We start from the raw sequence: 17,406 nt of genomic DNA on the forward strand, positions 1-17,406 counted from the left end.
TTCCTTGTTTTAATTCAATATTAACACATTCACACACACACAGTCACTTAGAACATGACCATGCACATTAAAAACATACATGAGGATGCAATTTACTACTCATGAAGCTGTATTTTTTTATAATTCTATAGATATTAAGGTTGCCTACTTTCCATGGATCATCGTGGGTTTGAGGAAGTTACCTATTGTTACCTGCTATAGGAACTCTAAGAAAGAGTTAACTTTTACCTATGTTTGGCAACTTGGCCTCAGGCTGTGTGTGAATGTTAGAAAGTTAGTGTCACATGTGCGCAGCAAAACAGGGACACTGAAGTAGAGCAATATTCATCCAGCAGGTGGGCACTCAAGTGACCCTCAAGTTTAAAAGTGAGCGGGGAATGGAAAGAAAGGGGGTTCCTAGCTTTGATCTGTGTAACACCCAAGGAGCGCTCAATGTGAGAATGAACAGGCTGGGAGAAGCCGAGCAGCTTAAATCTCCATGGAGGTAAATAGGAATCGACAAATGGTAAGTAGAGAACAAATAATAACAGAATTGTGGAAACAACAGGGTTTGTACCACCTGCTGACTGAATAGGAATCCCATCGATACGGTGTGGAACTCCTCGTTAGGAGGATAGCTTCAGCCTATATACAGCAGATTTTGTTTACAGTGAAATGTGTGAAACTATATCTTCCAAAAGAAGATGTAAGTCACCACTTTATTAAAGAAGTACATTGTAGTTAATGAAAAACTAAGGAATAATTGTTTTCAGTTTTAGGCTACAAAATTCTGCATTAGTTTATTAGAAAAATTTCAGCATTTACATTAAAATAACTTCATTTTGTACTGATTATGTGCTAACTGCAAGGCTAATGAATATTTCACTTCTTGTAATGTAGTCAAACAGCTGTTTTGGACATTAGCAGACACACATTCACTCAAAAGGAATCTTGTCAGCCTATCCAAAAAGAATTGGCTCGATATTTTGCATTTAATTACCCTGTAACTTTACCCAATCTTGGTACTAGTCCCATACTAATCTGTTGGGTCACTGGTTGTTCCAATTTAGAACTGCCTGAAGTAGTTTGTAAAGCTAAGGACCAAGAAGACATTTCTGGAGGCATTTAGTGTTTATTGCTCTAATATAGTGGTGGGCAACCCACGGCTAGTGATCCACTTGCAGACCACAAAGCATGTACCTGTGGCCCCCTCGTCCAGATGAAAAACAAAATTACAAACCCCTTGGCCCGCATCTACCTGCCCCACTCATCCACCCAAAAAAAATTCCCAAAGAACGAAAGTGAGTTAATGCTCTATTCCATTGATGAATATAAAATCAAAACAAGAACGTACACTGCTTCTTTAAAAAGTGAATCATTTACTGTGTTAACAGAGTGCTGTTGCAAGGTATGACATTTCAGTTCACGCAAGAGTTTTGTTGCTGGTTAAACCCGACAGTTTATTTGAATTCTTCTCTGTGGTAATAATTATAGTTTCAAAAAAAGGAGAAAAAATAAACAGATTGATTTGTGACATTTTTGATCTCACATACCTCACTTTTGGGGTGCATTGCATAATCCACCAGGAGGCACTTTGTGCAAAGCTAGACTAGGGAGATGGACTGAAAGCTGTGATAGACAAAATGGTGCATACTGTTAATTTTATATGAGCGCGGCCATTGCACCATCGGCTGTTTATCGAACTTTTGAATCAACTGGATACTGAATATGGGAACCTCATCTTCCACACTGAAGTACGTTGGCTAAGCAAGGGAAAGGTACTGGAACATTTCACTACACTAATCCCATCTATGCACCAGTTTCTTATTCAGTTTTCCCATGCACAGGCTGAACTTGACAATGAACAGTGAGTGCTGGATTTGGAATTTCTCATTGATATCACCTACATTTACAGTTAATGTCAGCTCAGCTGCAGTTTCACGATTTCACACATTTCTAGCATCTTAAAGAAGCAACAAACTGCTCTGATGCCGGCGGAGCATTTTGAGAAACGGTTTTCATCACTGAATGAGCTGAAGCCAGTTATGTCATTGCTTACAAACTAGTTCGGATTTGACTTTGCTAACAGTGGAACTGTGTGCCAGAGGCTTGGGCTTGACAAGAAAAACTTTGAGGAGGAACTCCTTCACATGCGTGCACTGGATGAAGACGTCATCAACCAGCTGAAGAAAGAGGGCAACTATGGCAAACCTTTCCAGGCCCTGTTCTCCGCCTTTGCGCTGCAAAGCTGTTGTCCATTTTTAATTCAACCTATACATGCGAACAGACATTGTCTGTGATGGGAAACATCAAAAACAACAAACACAACAGACTGACAGATGGAAACCTCACTGCTGAGGTGCGATGTGCCTGCACCTGCCTTACTCCTAACATAAAAAAGCTGGTAGAAAATATGATCACAGAGAAGTCGCATTCAGTAAATATTATATTTATGATTTTATATGCTTTTTCTTTTGTATTGATGTGTTCAATCCTTTATTCATTCTTAATGCTTATATAATGTAATATATAGCTCTTTAACTTAAAATGTTTCATTTTGCCTTGTAATTGCGGTAAAGGGGGTCTTGCGGCCCTTGGAGTTGTTTGAGGGCTCGACATGCGGCCCTCTGATTAGCTTAGGTTGCCCACCACTGCTTTAATATGTGGCTAATCATACATTTAAGTCTCGTTATACTGTTCTGTTCATCAGTGAACTCCTGATTTCTGCCCCATTTTCGTGTGAATGTACAGTCCCTAATGATTCAGTCCTTCTCCTTCCCAGAATCCTACTGGAAAATAACATTGCAGTCGAGAGTTCACCTCTAAATATGTGCATAATATAATCAATACTACAAATTGGGCCTGTTCACTGACCGAGTTCAAGAGAGGGATAATAAACAAGATGAAAGGAGTCAGATTGAACTGCTTCAGAGCTCCTGTGTTTGTGAGATGTGAAAACAGCGGCTAGGCCCAGAGGTTAAAACAGACACTTTGAATGCACTGGATCTCTACATAGTCACAGCAAAAACATTTTAAAAATCTGACTCGGGACTTGACACAAGCTGATTTCATAAGAAGTGACGTTGCGTATACGAAACAAGGTGTTTTGATCACTGTCCAATCGTTAAAGCAGGAAATTAAATAATTTTTCCTGCTGAAGTTTCAATGGAGCCTTTTGGATTTCTTTCACATGGCAATATCATTTATCAACGTGAAAGCCCAGCTTGCCAAAATGCATGGGTCCAGCAGTGCAGATGTCAAAACATCTGGATCGCTATAACAATGGCAGAACACATTTAAAGAAAAGGGCTTAGGGCTTGTAACCAGGAGGACCCTGGTTCAAATCCTGCCTGTCTCACTGCCTCACTCTGTGACCCTTAGTCACTTAACCTCCTTGTGCTCTGTCTTTTGGGTGAGATGATGTTGTAAGTGACTCTGAATCTGATACATAGCTCACACACCCTAGTCTCTGTAAGTCACCTTGCATAAAGGCGTCTGCTAAATTAACAAATAATATAATGGAAGCGGTTGTAGGTATGTCACACTTCACACATTTCCCGTTTAAAATTTAATCAACACTTTCTACTGTCCTTCATTTATTTTGAACATCTGTAGAACAATATACAGCAGGTAGCCATGAGAAAATTGATTTAATTGAAACAGAATTGAATAGCTTAATTTGTTTTTTCATTCAAACTGCAATGATGTTATACTGCAGTTTTAATACAGCCATGTTATATTAAATGCTCCATCAATAAAATCATTTTATTTTCATATGGCAAGCTGTAATTCTACCTATGATGAGTCCACAGTTTATTGAAATACCAGCAGCATGATTTATAGTTTGTAATTGGCAGTAAACGTACATTTCAAGGGGCTTAACTTTCCACTGCCATACATGGTAGGAATTATCGGCCATAAAACTGTTCCCTTGACGGCACTCTACATTTGGATGTGTGACAGAATCTTAGAATATTTTTCTGCCAGGTTCTGCTCTGGACAAGCAGAAGGCAAAATGTGTTTACCTCTGTCAGCCAAACTTTTATAGATTGAAACACATCCCGCATAAACCGTTACAACCATCTGGTGCATCAATGCTTGCCTATATCCATGTATTTGATTAATCTTTCCTACCCTCCTGTCCCTACCTTTTATAAAAGTTTCCCACTGTAATAGTATAGCAAATTGTAATAAGCCATAGTGAAAGCATGTTAAAGTATACAGTAGGTAAGCACTGTAAATCATAGAGAGGTGTGGTAAAGCACCCGATTTGACTGTAATCAGTGTATTCCATAGGCGTAATCAAGACACATCAGACACATTTGAATTGTCTATGTGTTCCCCCATGAGCCACACATGGGGTCTGTAAGTGATCATTAACACACTGAATGGTGTGCACAGAGAGACAGGCTGCATCCTGTAGCAAAAAAAAAAGCAGAGGTCAGTGAGCCATTGGCAAACTCAGACCACAACATGGTCTCATTCAAAGTGATTTTTAAAACCCCAAAAGTAATGACTAAGGCTAAGGTTTACAATTTTAGAAAAGCAAACTATGAAGGTATGAAACAGAGACTAACAGACAAGGATTGGAGAAAAATAGAGAAAACATCCACAGAAAAGGGATGGCTGTTTTTAAAAAATGTAGTACTAGAGGCGCAAAACAATTACATCCCAAAAGTAGACAAATCTAAATCTAAAACAAAATGGCCAAAATGGTTTAATAGATCAATTAAAAAAAATATTCAGCGAAAAAAGGCACTTTACAAAGCATTTAAAAAGGACCACAAACAAAGTACACAGAAAGAGCACTTGGAACTGCAAACACAAGTCAAAAAGGAAGTTAGAAAAGCCAAGAGAGAGATAGAAATCAATATTGCTAAGGGGGCTAAAACCAATTCTAAAATGTTTTTCCAATATTATAACAGCAAGAGAACATTCAACGAAGAGGTTAAATGTCTAAGAGACACAAATGGTAAAATCATAGACAAAGAAAAAAAAACAGCAAATATATTAAATGATTACTTTTCAAAAGGTTTTTACAAAGGAGGACACGGACAACATGCCCCACATGTTGACCTGTTCCTATCCAGTTTTAAATAACTTTAGCATAACAGAGGCAGAAGTGTTAAAGGGACTAGTAGCTCTTAAATTAAACAAATTCCCTGTGCCGGATGAGATCCTCCCTATAGTACTCAAAGAAATGAAAGAAGTTATTTACAAACAGCTAACCAAGATCATGCAACAGTCTCTTGACACAGGGGTTGTACCGACAGACTGGAAAATAGCAAACGTAATACTTAATAGCAAAAGGGAGACAAAACCGAACCAGGTAACTACAGACCAATAAGCCTGACTTCTATTAAATGTAAACTTATGGAAACTATAATAAGATCCAAAATGGAAAATTACCTATAGGGGAACAATATCCTGGGAGACAGTCAGCATGGTTTTAGGAAAGGGAGATCATGTCTAACTAACCTGCTTGATTTTCTTGAGGAAGCAACATTGACAATGGATAATTGCAAAGCATATGACATGGTTTATTTAGATTTCCAGAAAGCTTTTGACAAAGTCCTGCATAAAAGATTAATTCTCAAACTGAACACAGTAGGGATTCAAGGAAATGCATGCACATGGACGAGGGAGAGTTAACATGTAGAAAACAGAAAGTACTGATTAGAGGAGAAACCTCAAAATGGAGCAAGGTAACCAATGGTGTACCACAGGGATTAGTATTACGTCCTCTGCTATTCCTAATCTACATTAATGATTTAGATTCTGGTATAGTAAGCAAACTTGTTAAATTTGCAGACATCACAAAAATAGGAGGAGTGGCAAACACTGTTGCAGCAGCAAAGGTCATTCAAAATGATCTAGACAGCATTCAGAACTGGGCAGGCACATGGCAACTGACAATTAATATAGAAAAGTGTAAGGTACTGCACACAGGCAATACAAATGTCCATTATAAATACCATATGGGAGATACTGAAACTGAAGTAGGAATCTATGAAAAAGATCTAGGAGTTTATGTTGATTCAGAAATATCGTCATCTAGACATTGTGAGGGAGCAATAAAAAGGCCAACAAAATGCTCGGATATATAGTGAAAAGTGTTGAATTTAATTCAAGGGAAGTAATGTTAAAACTTTACAATGCAAGACCTTATCGAGAATATTGTGTTAAGTTCTGGTCACCTCACTACAAAAGGGATATTGCTGCTGTAGAATGAGTGCAAAGAAGAGCGATTAGAATTATTCCTGGTTTAAAAGGTATGTTATACGCCTTTCCTTCCCCACCTCTGACTCCACCATCCCCTCTCGTATCTCTACCTGTCTGTTTGCTATCTCCTCCTGGTTGCACTCGGATCACCTCAAACTCAACCTCTCTAAATCTGACCTCCTTTTCTTTCCCTCCTCCTCCTCCTCCTCCCCCTCCGCTGATCTCTCTATCTCCGTTCCTCTGGAATCTACCAGACTCTCTCCCTCCTCCTCAGCTAAGAACCTCAGAGACACCCTGGAACCCTGCCTCTCTTATTCCCAGCACATCTCCACTCTGGCACGCACTTGCCGATTCTTCCTGAGCAACATACGAAGAATCCGACCCTTCCTCACCAGCTACGCAACCCAGCTCCTGGTCCAGGCCCTGGTACTCTCCCGCCTAGACTACTGCAACTCCCTGCTGGCTGGCCTCCCTGCGTCCACCACCCATCCGCTCCAGCTCATCCAGAACTCCGCTGCTCGCCTGGTGTTCTCTCTGCCTCGCTTCTCCCATGCAACTCCACTGCTCCGTTCACTCCACTGGCTTCCGATCACCGCTCACATCCAGTTCAAGACTCTTGTACTTGCCTACAAATGCCTTGACCAGACTGAACCCAGCTACCTCCAGACCCTCATCTCCCCCTACACCCCCACTCGACCTCTCCGCTCCTCCTGCACTAGAAGACTGGCTCTACCTCCTCTATGCTCCCCTGCCTCCAGAGCCCGCTCCTTCTCCACCCTCGCCCCGCAGTGGTGGAATGACCTTCCTACAGATGTCAGGACTGCCCAGTCCCTGACCACCTTCCGGTGCCTCCGCAAGACTCACCTCTTCAGACAGCACCTGTAGAACTCCTCTTCCCTCTGGACACTTCCAACTCTTCCTTAAATGCGCTTTACTTGCTCTTATTTGCTCCCTATTTTACTGCATTTAATCCTGTACTTTAGAGTACTGTAATCTGCCAAGTGTAATTTAATCTGTAGTATTTTTTGTATTTAATTATATCCTGATGTAACTATCACTGACACTGTTATCTGCTCCGTTATTGAATCATATTTTGTCACACTTGTACTTGCTGGAACCAAAGTCATTGTATTTTACCTTGCTCTTAATTGTATTAATACTTGTACTGTGATTCTTGAAATGTATTTTTGTTTACGACTGTAAGTCGCTCTGGATAAGGGTGTCTGCTAAGAAATAAATAATAATAAATATAATAAAAAATAATATGCAGATAGGCTAAAATAATCAAATCTATTCAGTCTTGAACAAAGAAGACTATGCTGCGATCTGATTCAAGCATTCAAAATTCTAAAAGGTATTGACAGTGTGAACCCAGTGGACTTTTTCAACCTGAAAAAAGAAACAATGACCAGGGATCACAAATGGAGATTAGATAAAGGGGCATTCAGAACAGAAAATAGGAGGCATTGTGGGAGTCTGGAACCAACTCCCCAGTAATGTTGTTGAAGCTGACACCCTGGGATCCTTGAAGAAGCTGCTTGATGAGATTCTGGGATCAATAAACTACTAACAACCAAACAAATAAGATGGGCCAAATGGCATCCTATCGTTCTTAAACAAATTTTCCTATTTTCACAGTTTCACGCTCAAGTGGACTTGTGATCGTAGATTTCTAATACCTTTTCAGCTCAGGTGGCAAAAAAAGTCAGAATTGGGGCCCTTCCCAGCTGGGGGCATGTCACTTGGAAGGATTGACCAGGGGCCTGAGTGCGACCCCCGTGGTGAATCTGAAGTGTCAGGGACCCCCAGGACCCAAGATACAGCTCCCAGAAATGTCTGTGGCAAACCGCATTATAAACACCTTCTGGAAAACGCCCGACATTTGTCAGTGGAAGGGCGTAGACACTCGAGAGGTTGTTTTTGTTTCCTTAGACCCTTGGACATATAGAGACCTCCCTCGAGTTCGTTGCCCCATGGAGTGTTGAGCTAAGGGGTAAAATACGAGCCCCTCCCCCGATCGTGAATCTCTATGAAAAAACACTTTGATAAACAGTCACATTTTGTGGAACTTAAACACGTTCGGAAAAACACCATTTTTGTTTCCTTAGACCCTTATGCATCTAAAGACCACCCACATGAAAAACTCCCAGGGGTCGCTGAATTACAAGAGAGAGAAGTAACTAAAAATATATTTTTTTACATAGGCCTCAAGGCCTAACTGTATTTTTCCATAGAAAACAATATATTTTATAACTCCTCGAACGGGGGAAGATTTGGAAACTCAGAGAATGTTTATAGCATAACAGTGTGTCTAGATAATCTATCTAGAGGCTCAGGTTTGTGACTTGTTTGGTTGCCGTGCAGCAGCTATCTGAAGTAGGGTTGCCAACTGTCCGGTTTTAGCCCGGACAGTCCAGAATTTAAACTTGCTGACCGCCTTTCTAGTACACTGAAAACCAGACACGCATTGCCCGTTAACACTCCATTAACAAAAGTTGCCGAAGCTCTGTGCCAGTGGTGTAAATTTGTTACAGACTGCTGTGTCTTTAATTATCAATTGCTGTTGCTAAAACAATGAAAGAGCTGGACAAATTGATCTCAACACAATGTGCAGCACAATTTAAGCTTCTAATAGCAATATAATTTAATATATGCTGCCTTTCAATTATTTTCAGCAAATCGCTGTAAAGATCTTGCTAGCAGCCAAACAGAGGAAGAGGCAGTGTCTGCATTGTGTAGCAAGCCAGCTGGTTCTGTGATAGTCTGTCTGCTTTATGTTCCTTAAAAACAGAAAGCAAAAAGAATCAAGGTCAATTGCTAATATACAGTATATTGATAATATATATATATATATATATATATATATGCAATTAAATGTATACAGATATATGTGAATAAAACATTTCTCTCATGGAATAAGTGTATAATTCTTGTAAAAAAATAAGCCATGTTCAGTGTATGACTAGAACTAGTAACCACAATAAAATATTTAGATGCTCCGTGAAAGGTCATGTATTATTATTTTTATTTTACTACAATAAAGTGTAGTTCATTTTAATTGTGTAGAAAATATTTTGCTGGCTTTTGCATACATGTTAGTGTTGATTGTTATAAATGTGTCCGATTAAAAAAAAAAGCAAAGTTGTCAACCCTAATCTGAACACAACCCTAATATTGATTTTTAAGCCGTATATCTGGAAGCGCAGCACCTAGGCACTCTGTTCAAAGTGTGTTGTGATCAGAGTAGCATGCCCAATTGCTATTATTTGTTTATTTAGCAGACACCTTTATCCAAGGCGACTTACAGAGACTCGGTGTGTGAACTATGCATCAGCTGCAGAGTCACTTACAACTACGTCTCACCCGAAAGACGGCGCACAAGGAGGTTAAGTGACTTGCTCAGAGTCACACAATGAGTCAGTGGCTGAGGTGGGATTTGAACTGGGGACCTTCTGGTTACAAGCCCTTTTCTTTAACCACTGGACCACACAGCCTCCTGCTATCCTTTAAAAAAAGTATTTTTAGGTGTATGTCACTTTAAAGACACGCTTTATAATGGTGTCTATAATCCCAATATACAACTTTGTCAAAAACACCTTCGGGAAAATGCCCACCAGGGGACGCTGGTACAGAAGAGACTGTTCTGCCTGTCTCAGTGACGTCAGCGACACATACTCAAATAAGCTAAACAGCATTTATTTTACAAAAACAATAATATCTTAAAAACTACAAAAGATAAATTCTGTGAACACCATTTAATGTGTTAATGATCACCTACGGACCCCATGTGTGGCTCATGGCGGACCACATAGACTATTCAGATGCGTCTAATGTGACTTGAGTACGCCTATGGAATGCACTGATTAGACAAATCGGGTGCACCACCACACCTCTCTGTGCTTTACAATGCTTAGCTACTGTATACTTTAACATGCTTTCACTATGGCTTATTACAATTTGCTATGCTTTTACTGTGGGAAACTTTTATAAAGGTAGGGACAGGAGGGTAGGAAAGATTAATCAAATACATGGATATAGGCAAGCATTGATGCACCAGGTGGTTGTAACGTTTTATGTGGGATGTGTTTCAATCTATAAAAGTTTGGCTGACAGAGGTAAACACATTTTGCCTTCTGCTTGTCCCGAGCAGAACCTGTCAGAAAAATATTCTAAGATTCTGTCACACATCCAAATGTAGAGCGCAGTCAAGGGAACAGTTTTATGGCCGATATTTCCTACCATGTATGGCAGTGGAAAGTTAAGCCCCTTGATATGTACGTTTACTGCCAATTACAAACTATAAATCATGCTGCTGGTATTTCAATAAACTGTGGACTCATCATAGGTAGAATTACAGCTTACCATATGAAAATAAAATGATTTTATTGATGGAGCATTTAATATAACATGGTTGTACTAAAACTACTGTATAACATCATTGCAGTTTGAATGAAAAAACAAATTATGCTATTCAATTCTGTTTCAATTAAATCAATATTCTCATGGCTACCTACTGTATATGGTTCTACAGATGTTCAAAATAAATGAAGGACAGTAGAAAGTGTTGTGTTAATTTTAAACGGGAAATGTGTGAAGTGTGACATACCTACAACCGCTTCCATTGTATTATTTTCTGTTTATTTAGCAGACGCCTTTATCCAAGGTGACTTACAGAGACTAGGGTGTGTGAACTATGCATCAGATGCAGAGTCACTTAAAACAACATCTCACCCAAAAGACAGAGCACAAGGAGGTTAAGTGACTGATTGAGACAGGCATGATTTGAACCAGGGTACTTCTGGTTACAAGCCCAAAGCCCTTTTCTTTAACCAATGGACACACAGCCTTTATCCAAGGCTACTTACAGAGACTATGGTGTGTGAACTATGTATCAGATAAGAACATAAGAACATAAGAAAGTTTACAAACGAGAGGAGGCCATTCAGCCCATCTTGCTCGTTTGGTTGTTAGTAGCTTATTGATCCCAGAATCGCATCAAGCAGCTTCTTGAAGGATCCCAGTGTGTCAGATTCAACAGCATTACTGGGGAGTTGGTTCCAGACCCTCACAATTCTCTGTGTAAAAAAATGCCTCCTATCTTCTGTTCTGAATGCCCCTTTATCTAATCTCCATTTGTGAACCCTGGTCCTTGTTTCATTTTTTTCAGGTCAAAAAAATCCCCTGGTTCGACATTGTCTATACCTTTTAGGATTTTGAATGCTTGAATCAGATCACCGCATAGTCTTCTTGTTCAAGACTGAATAGATTCAATTCTTTTAGCCTGTCTGCATACGACATGCCTTTTAAATCCAGGGTAATTCTGGTTGCTCTTCTTTGCACTCTTTTAGAGCAGCAATATCATTTTTGTAATGAGGTGACCAAAACTGTACACAATATTCTAGGTGAGGTCTTACTAATGCATTGTAAAGTTTTAACATTACTTCCCTTGATTTAAATTCAACATTTCTCACAATATATCCCAGCATCTTGTTGGCCTTTATTATAGCTTCCACACATTGTCTAGATGAAGACATTTCTGAGTCAACATAAACTCCTAGGTCTTTTTCATAGATTCCTTCTTCAATTTCAGTATCTCCCATGTGGTATTTATAATGGACATTTTTATTGCCTACATGCAGTGCCTTACACTTTTCTCTATTAAATGTCATTTGCCATGTGTCTGCCCAGTTCTGAATGCTGTCTAGATCATTTTGAATGACCTTTGCTGCTGCAACAGTGTTTGCCACTCCTCCTATTTTTGTGTTGTCTGCAAATTTAACGAGTTTGCTTACTATACCAGAATCTAAATCATTAATGTAGATTAGGAATAGCAGAGGACCTAATACTAATCCCTGTGGTACACCACTGGTTACCTCGCTCCATTTTGAGGTTTCTCCTCTAATCAGTACTTTCTGTTTTCTACATGTTAACCACTCCCTCATCCATGTGCATGCATTTCCTTGAATCCCTACTGCGTTCAGTTTGAGAATTAATCTTTTATGCGGGACTTTGCTCAAGGTCACACAGTGAGTCAGTGAGAGAGGCAGGCTTTGAACCATGGACCTCCTAGTTACATGCCCTTTTCTTTATCTACTGGCCCAGTAGTTTCCCCCATTGTGACATGATGAACATGATGTTTTAAACATGGTTATTTCTAAAACTCTACAGTAACAAAATCCAAAGGCTATTATATATTGAATTTAAATGAAAATAACTAGACTTGCTACTGTATGCTTAATGGTCTTATTCAAAGGCTTATGATTACCCCCTACACTCTTTGTCAAATACTTTAACACACATTTGTATATGAAGTTAAACTGACCCATTGACAACACACTGAAATGTTAACATAATATGTGGCTAAGAGGGACATATTTTTTGACTCAGCTTAATATAATCAAATAGAGCTGGTGTTATATAGGTGTCGTTGTCCATCCATCAACTGTCCAAAGCCCCTCTGACCATTGTTCCAGAGTCCAATTTCTGTGTTCTTGTGCATATGTTAGCCTTGTTCCCCTTTCTTAACAGAGGTATTCTTACTGCAACACATCCTTTAAGTTCTGATTTCAAGAGTGACCTTCGTACTGTTGATTTGATGGACAACGACACCTGTGCCTTCTGCCAGTTCTGTTGCAATTCAACGCTTGTCTTCTTTCTATTGTTAGACAGCTTTTTGGGTCTTCCAGTCCTGGGTTTGTCAATTACAGGTGATGTTTCTCTGTAGCTGTTGATTATGCTTTGGATACCACACCTTGAAAATCTAGTGATGTGAGCTATTTCATTCAATGTTTTCCCTTCTTTATACAAGTCAAGGTTGTTATAATAGTAGAAAACACTAGTGGAGGCTTCGAGTAAATTATTGATGTTCATAATGCATATAATGCATCAGAGTAGAAAAATGCAACATGTCTAAGACTTTTGCACAGGTGTGTGTGTGTGTGTGTGTGTGTGTGTGTGTGTGTGTGTGTGTGTGTGTGTGTGTGTGTGTGTGTGTGTGTGTGTGTGTGTGTGTGTGTGTGTGTGTGTGTGTGTGTGTGTGTGTGTACACACACAGTGGCAGCAGTGTGGAGTAGTGGTTAGGGCTCTTGACAACATTATTACAACATTCTTTAAGCTTTGCCACTTTTTTAAAAAAAGTATTTCTCCTTTAAATTGTTTAACGCTGACAGGTATCATTTAAAACAGAGACAAAACATTGCAAGAATTTAACTGCAAGATCTACTGTTGTTTCATTAATTGTATTCCATATATTTTTTCTAATTAATAAAGTGATCAGTAATTGCGCGTCTTTTTTGTTTCCTTTAGAAACCAGACCTTAACAGAAAAAAATGAAAATAAAATTAAGCTCCATATATTGGAAATGTGTAAAGTATCTGAAAATCACATTCAATATGGTAATTAAAAAATACCATATATTAACATCGCATGTATCAAAACATACACAAGAAAAATATCTTTAAATATGTTACGTTTAGATTTTGTTTTTAATTGACTTTAATCTATTTTTCTGAAGTGTTTACTGAAATTTTCCAAGCACTATCTGTAACTTTTTAAAGTTATTATTATTAGTAGTCGTAGTTATTAATCTAACTTTGATAAATACAAACAAGAAGAGAACCGCGACCTCGGGATCCATTCTCAAAAACAAATCCACACCACTCCTCTGTGCGCCTGTGTCCACTGAATTTGACGTCACATTCCCCAGTGCAGTTTGTACTTTGAACAGTAGTGCGAACAAACCCGAGCTGCGCTGGGTGGGCTCGGCTGGGCTCGGCTTGGCTAATCTCGGGTGTGCAACTGTGAAAAGTCTATCAGCAAGCGTTGTAGGAGGCTGTGTGGCCCAGTGGTTAAAGAAAAGGGCTTGTAACCAGGAGGTCCCTGGTTCAAATCCTACCTCAGCCACTGACTCACTGTGTGACCCTGAGCAAGTCACTTAACCTCCTTGTGCTCCGTCTTTCGGGTGAGACGTAATTAGTGACTTTGCAGCTGATGCATAGTTCACACACCCGAGTCTCTGCAAAATAAACAAATAATAATAAGCTACTACTGTAAAGGTGAGCAGTGGTTAGGGCTCTGGACTCTTGACCAGAGGGTTGTGGGTTCAATCCCAGGTGGGGGAACACTGCTGTTGTACCCCTGAGCAAGGTACTTTACCTAGATTGCTCCAGTAAAAACCCAGCTGTGTAAATGGGTGTGTATATATATATATATATATATATATATATATATATATATATATATATACATACATATACACGAACTCGAACATTCGGGCTCCGTGACTTGGCGATATTAACGATGAGTCCTTTTTATTTTCTATTACACAAGTAATATTTCAGTTCATAGGAAAATATGCAGAATAAAAAAACACCTAACGAAATACTATCCAATCACTAGTTAGCTATGTTGTCTTTGCAGCCAATCATAGTAAGAAAAAGAAATTGGAAGTGAGTTAGGTTGTAGCGTAAACACACCCCCACACAAATCCAACTGCAGCTATCGCAGACCAAGTTTTTATTTCTTCTGTATTGCATTAGGTTTGATGAGGAATAAATAATGTCAGCATGGTAAACAAGTGAGTCATTATTTGGCTTTTAAAAAGCCTTTCTCTTTACTATTTAAACCGCGTTCTAAGTTTTTTAAGCACTGTGATACCAAGGTTTTCAAAATAAGCCAGCGACTGCGCACTTCACCGTCTAAAATTATATTTGTGCCGGCTACTTTTGTTTAAAAATATTATGATTATTTTTGTGTATTATCATTCAGTACATTTTCTGTCCTATTATCGCACTGTAAAGCTATACATAGTACATAACTACGTAAGCCCTGAACCGCAAGGTGAAAAATAAATTCAATGGGATTATCTCGTACATAAGAGATAGTTTCTCGTACGTAAGAGAAAACTATCTTGTACATACAAGAAACTATCTCACATGTACAAGATAATATCACAGGGGAAGTGTGACAGAGATCGAATGATTCTTCTTGTGTGTCAGTGTGTGTGTGTGTGTGTGTGTGTGTGTGTGTGTGTGTGTGTGTGTGTGTGTGTGTGTGTGTGTGTGTGTATACCTTCAAAAAATCCCAAATAGTAAGTAGACATGCCATTGAAGAACAATTACATCAACTGGAAGATATCAAAACAGAAAAAAAATAAGAAAATCACTGTCTTTATGCTCAGTGACCCCGACTGACACTTCAAATAATGTATTATTAGAGGTTTGTAAACGCTAAAGAAAAACACAAAAAGACACGTGTGCACATTATCCACCCCTCTCTGACACAGATCTTGAACAAATTATTAAAATCCGAGACGTCACTGAATTTATTTTTTATTCCTCACGTCTGTTCTGCTCAGTGTGTCTGCACTGACAGAAAGAAAAAAATAAAACTGTGCCGTCTCAACTCTGCCCCCTGGTGTATTCTTTTCAATGGCAATGTGCACACTATCAAAAAAAAAAAGATTTACTTTCTTTTCCATGTTTTAATTCAGTTTATGTACTCCACTTAGTGTGTAGTTCAAAAGTTATACATGGAGCTACATTATTTGGCGTAAGGTATCTAATAAAAAAAAACACTACACATTTTTTGCCTCAATCATGATTTCTGCTTTTTTTCTTCAAATCCACTGTGGATTTACTTGGATTATAAATGCAATAAGGCCCTTTAGGGTGTCCTGTATATGCTGACTATACAGACTTCCGAGTGCCTCACAACACCCCGATGTGTCCGTATATTCAGCGTATACAGATGGCCAGCCAGGCCTTATTGAATACGTATATGCATATATACAGTGCCTATAGAAAATCTACACCCCCTTTCAAAATGTTCACCTTATGTTGCCTTATAGCCTGGAATTAAAATGCATTAAAATATTTTTTTCATTTATTTACATCCTACACCACAACTTCCAAGTGAAAAAAATATTCTAGAAATTTGTAGTAAATTAATGAAAAATAAAAACTGAAATAGCTTGGTTGGATAAGTGTCCACCCCCCTTGTAATAGCAATCCTAAATTAACTCAGGTGTAACCAATCACCTTCAAAATCACACACAAAGTTAAGTGGCCTCCACCTGTGTTAAACTGTAATGATTCACATGATTTCAGGATAAATTCAGCAGTTCCTGTATTATTATTTATTTCTTACATTTGTTACAAGATATCATATTATTTTTACATACAATTACCAATTTATACAGTTAGGTTTTTACTGGAGCAATCTATGTAAAGTACCTTGATCAAGGGTACAGCAGCAGTGTCCCCCACCTGGGATTAAACCCACAACCCTCCGGTCAAGTGTCCAGAACCCTAACCACTACTCCACACTGCTAGGTTCCCTAGGTAGTGCATTTCAAAGCAAAGACTCAACCATGCACACCAAGGCGCTTTCAAAAGAACTCCGGCACAAAGTTGTTGAAAGGCACAGATCAGGGGATGGGTATAAAAATAATATCAAAGGCCTTGAAAATCCCTTGGAGCACGGTCAAGATGATTATTAAGAAGTGAAAGGTGTATGGCACCACCAAGACCCTGCCTAGATCAGGCCGTCCCTTCAAACTGGATGACCGAGCAAGAAGGAGACTGATCAGGGAGGCTACCAAGAGGCCAAAGGCAATTTTACAAGAGCTATAGGCTTTTATGGCCAAGAATGGTCAAAGTGTGCATCTGACAACAATATCCCAAGCACTCCACAAATCTGTCTGTATGGTAGGGTGGCAAGAACGAAGCCATTACTCAAGAAAGCCCACCTTGAATCCAAAAAGTATGCAAAAAACACTCAGGAGATTCTGTAACCATGTGGCAAAAAATTTTGTGGTCTGACGAAACTAAAATTGTACTTTTTGGGCCTAAATGCAAAGTGTTATGTTTGGCGCAAACCCAACACAGCGCATCACCCAAAGAACACCATCCCTACTGTGAAGCATGGTGGTGGCAGCATCATGTTATGGAGATGTTTCTCATCAGCAGGGACTGGGGCACTGTGACAGAAATATAATGAATCTTAGTGGTAAATCTCCCTCCCGACCTGTGAGGGCGCTAAGCAGCGAGGACAGGCTGCACTGACAGTTCTTTCCCGGGTTGGGGAGTCAGCCAGTCTGAAAGAAGATGAGACTCCGCTGAAAGAACGTATTGACCCGGAAGGTAAACAATGTAGCAGCCGGTGATTGTAAAGGCAGCTGCATTCGTTTACCAAGGGGTCATGTGT

This window comes from Acipenser ruthenus, chromosome 58 (genome assembly GCF_902713425.1).
Source record: "Acipenser ruthenus chromosome 58, fAciRut3.2 maternal haplotype, whole genome shotgun sequence".
In the NCBI taxonomy this organism is placed as follows: domain Eukaryota; kingdom Metazoa; phylum Chordata; class Actinopteri; order Acipenseriformes; family Acipenseridae; genus Acipenser; species Acipenser ruthenus.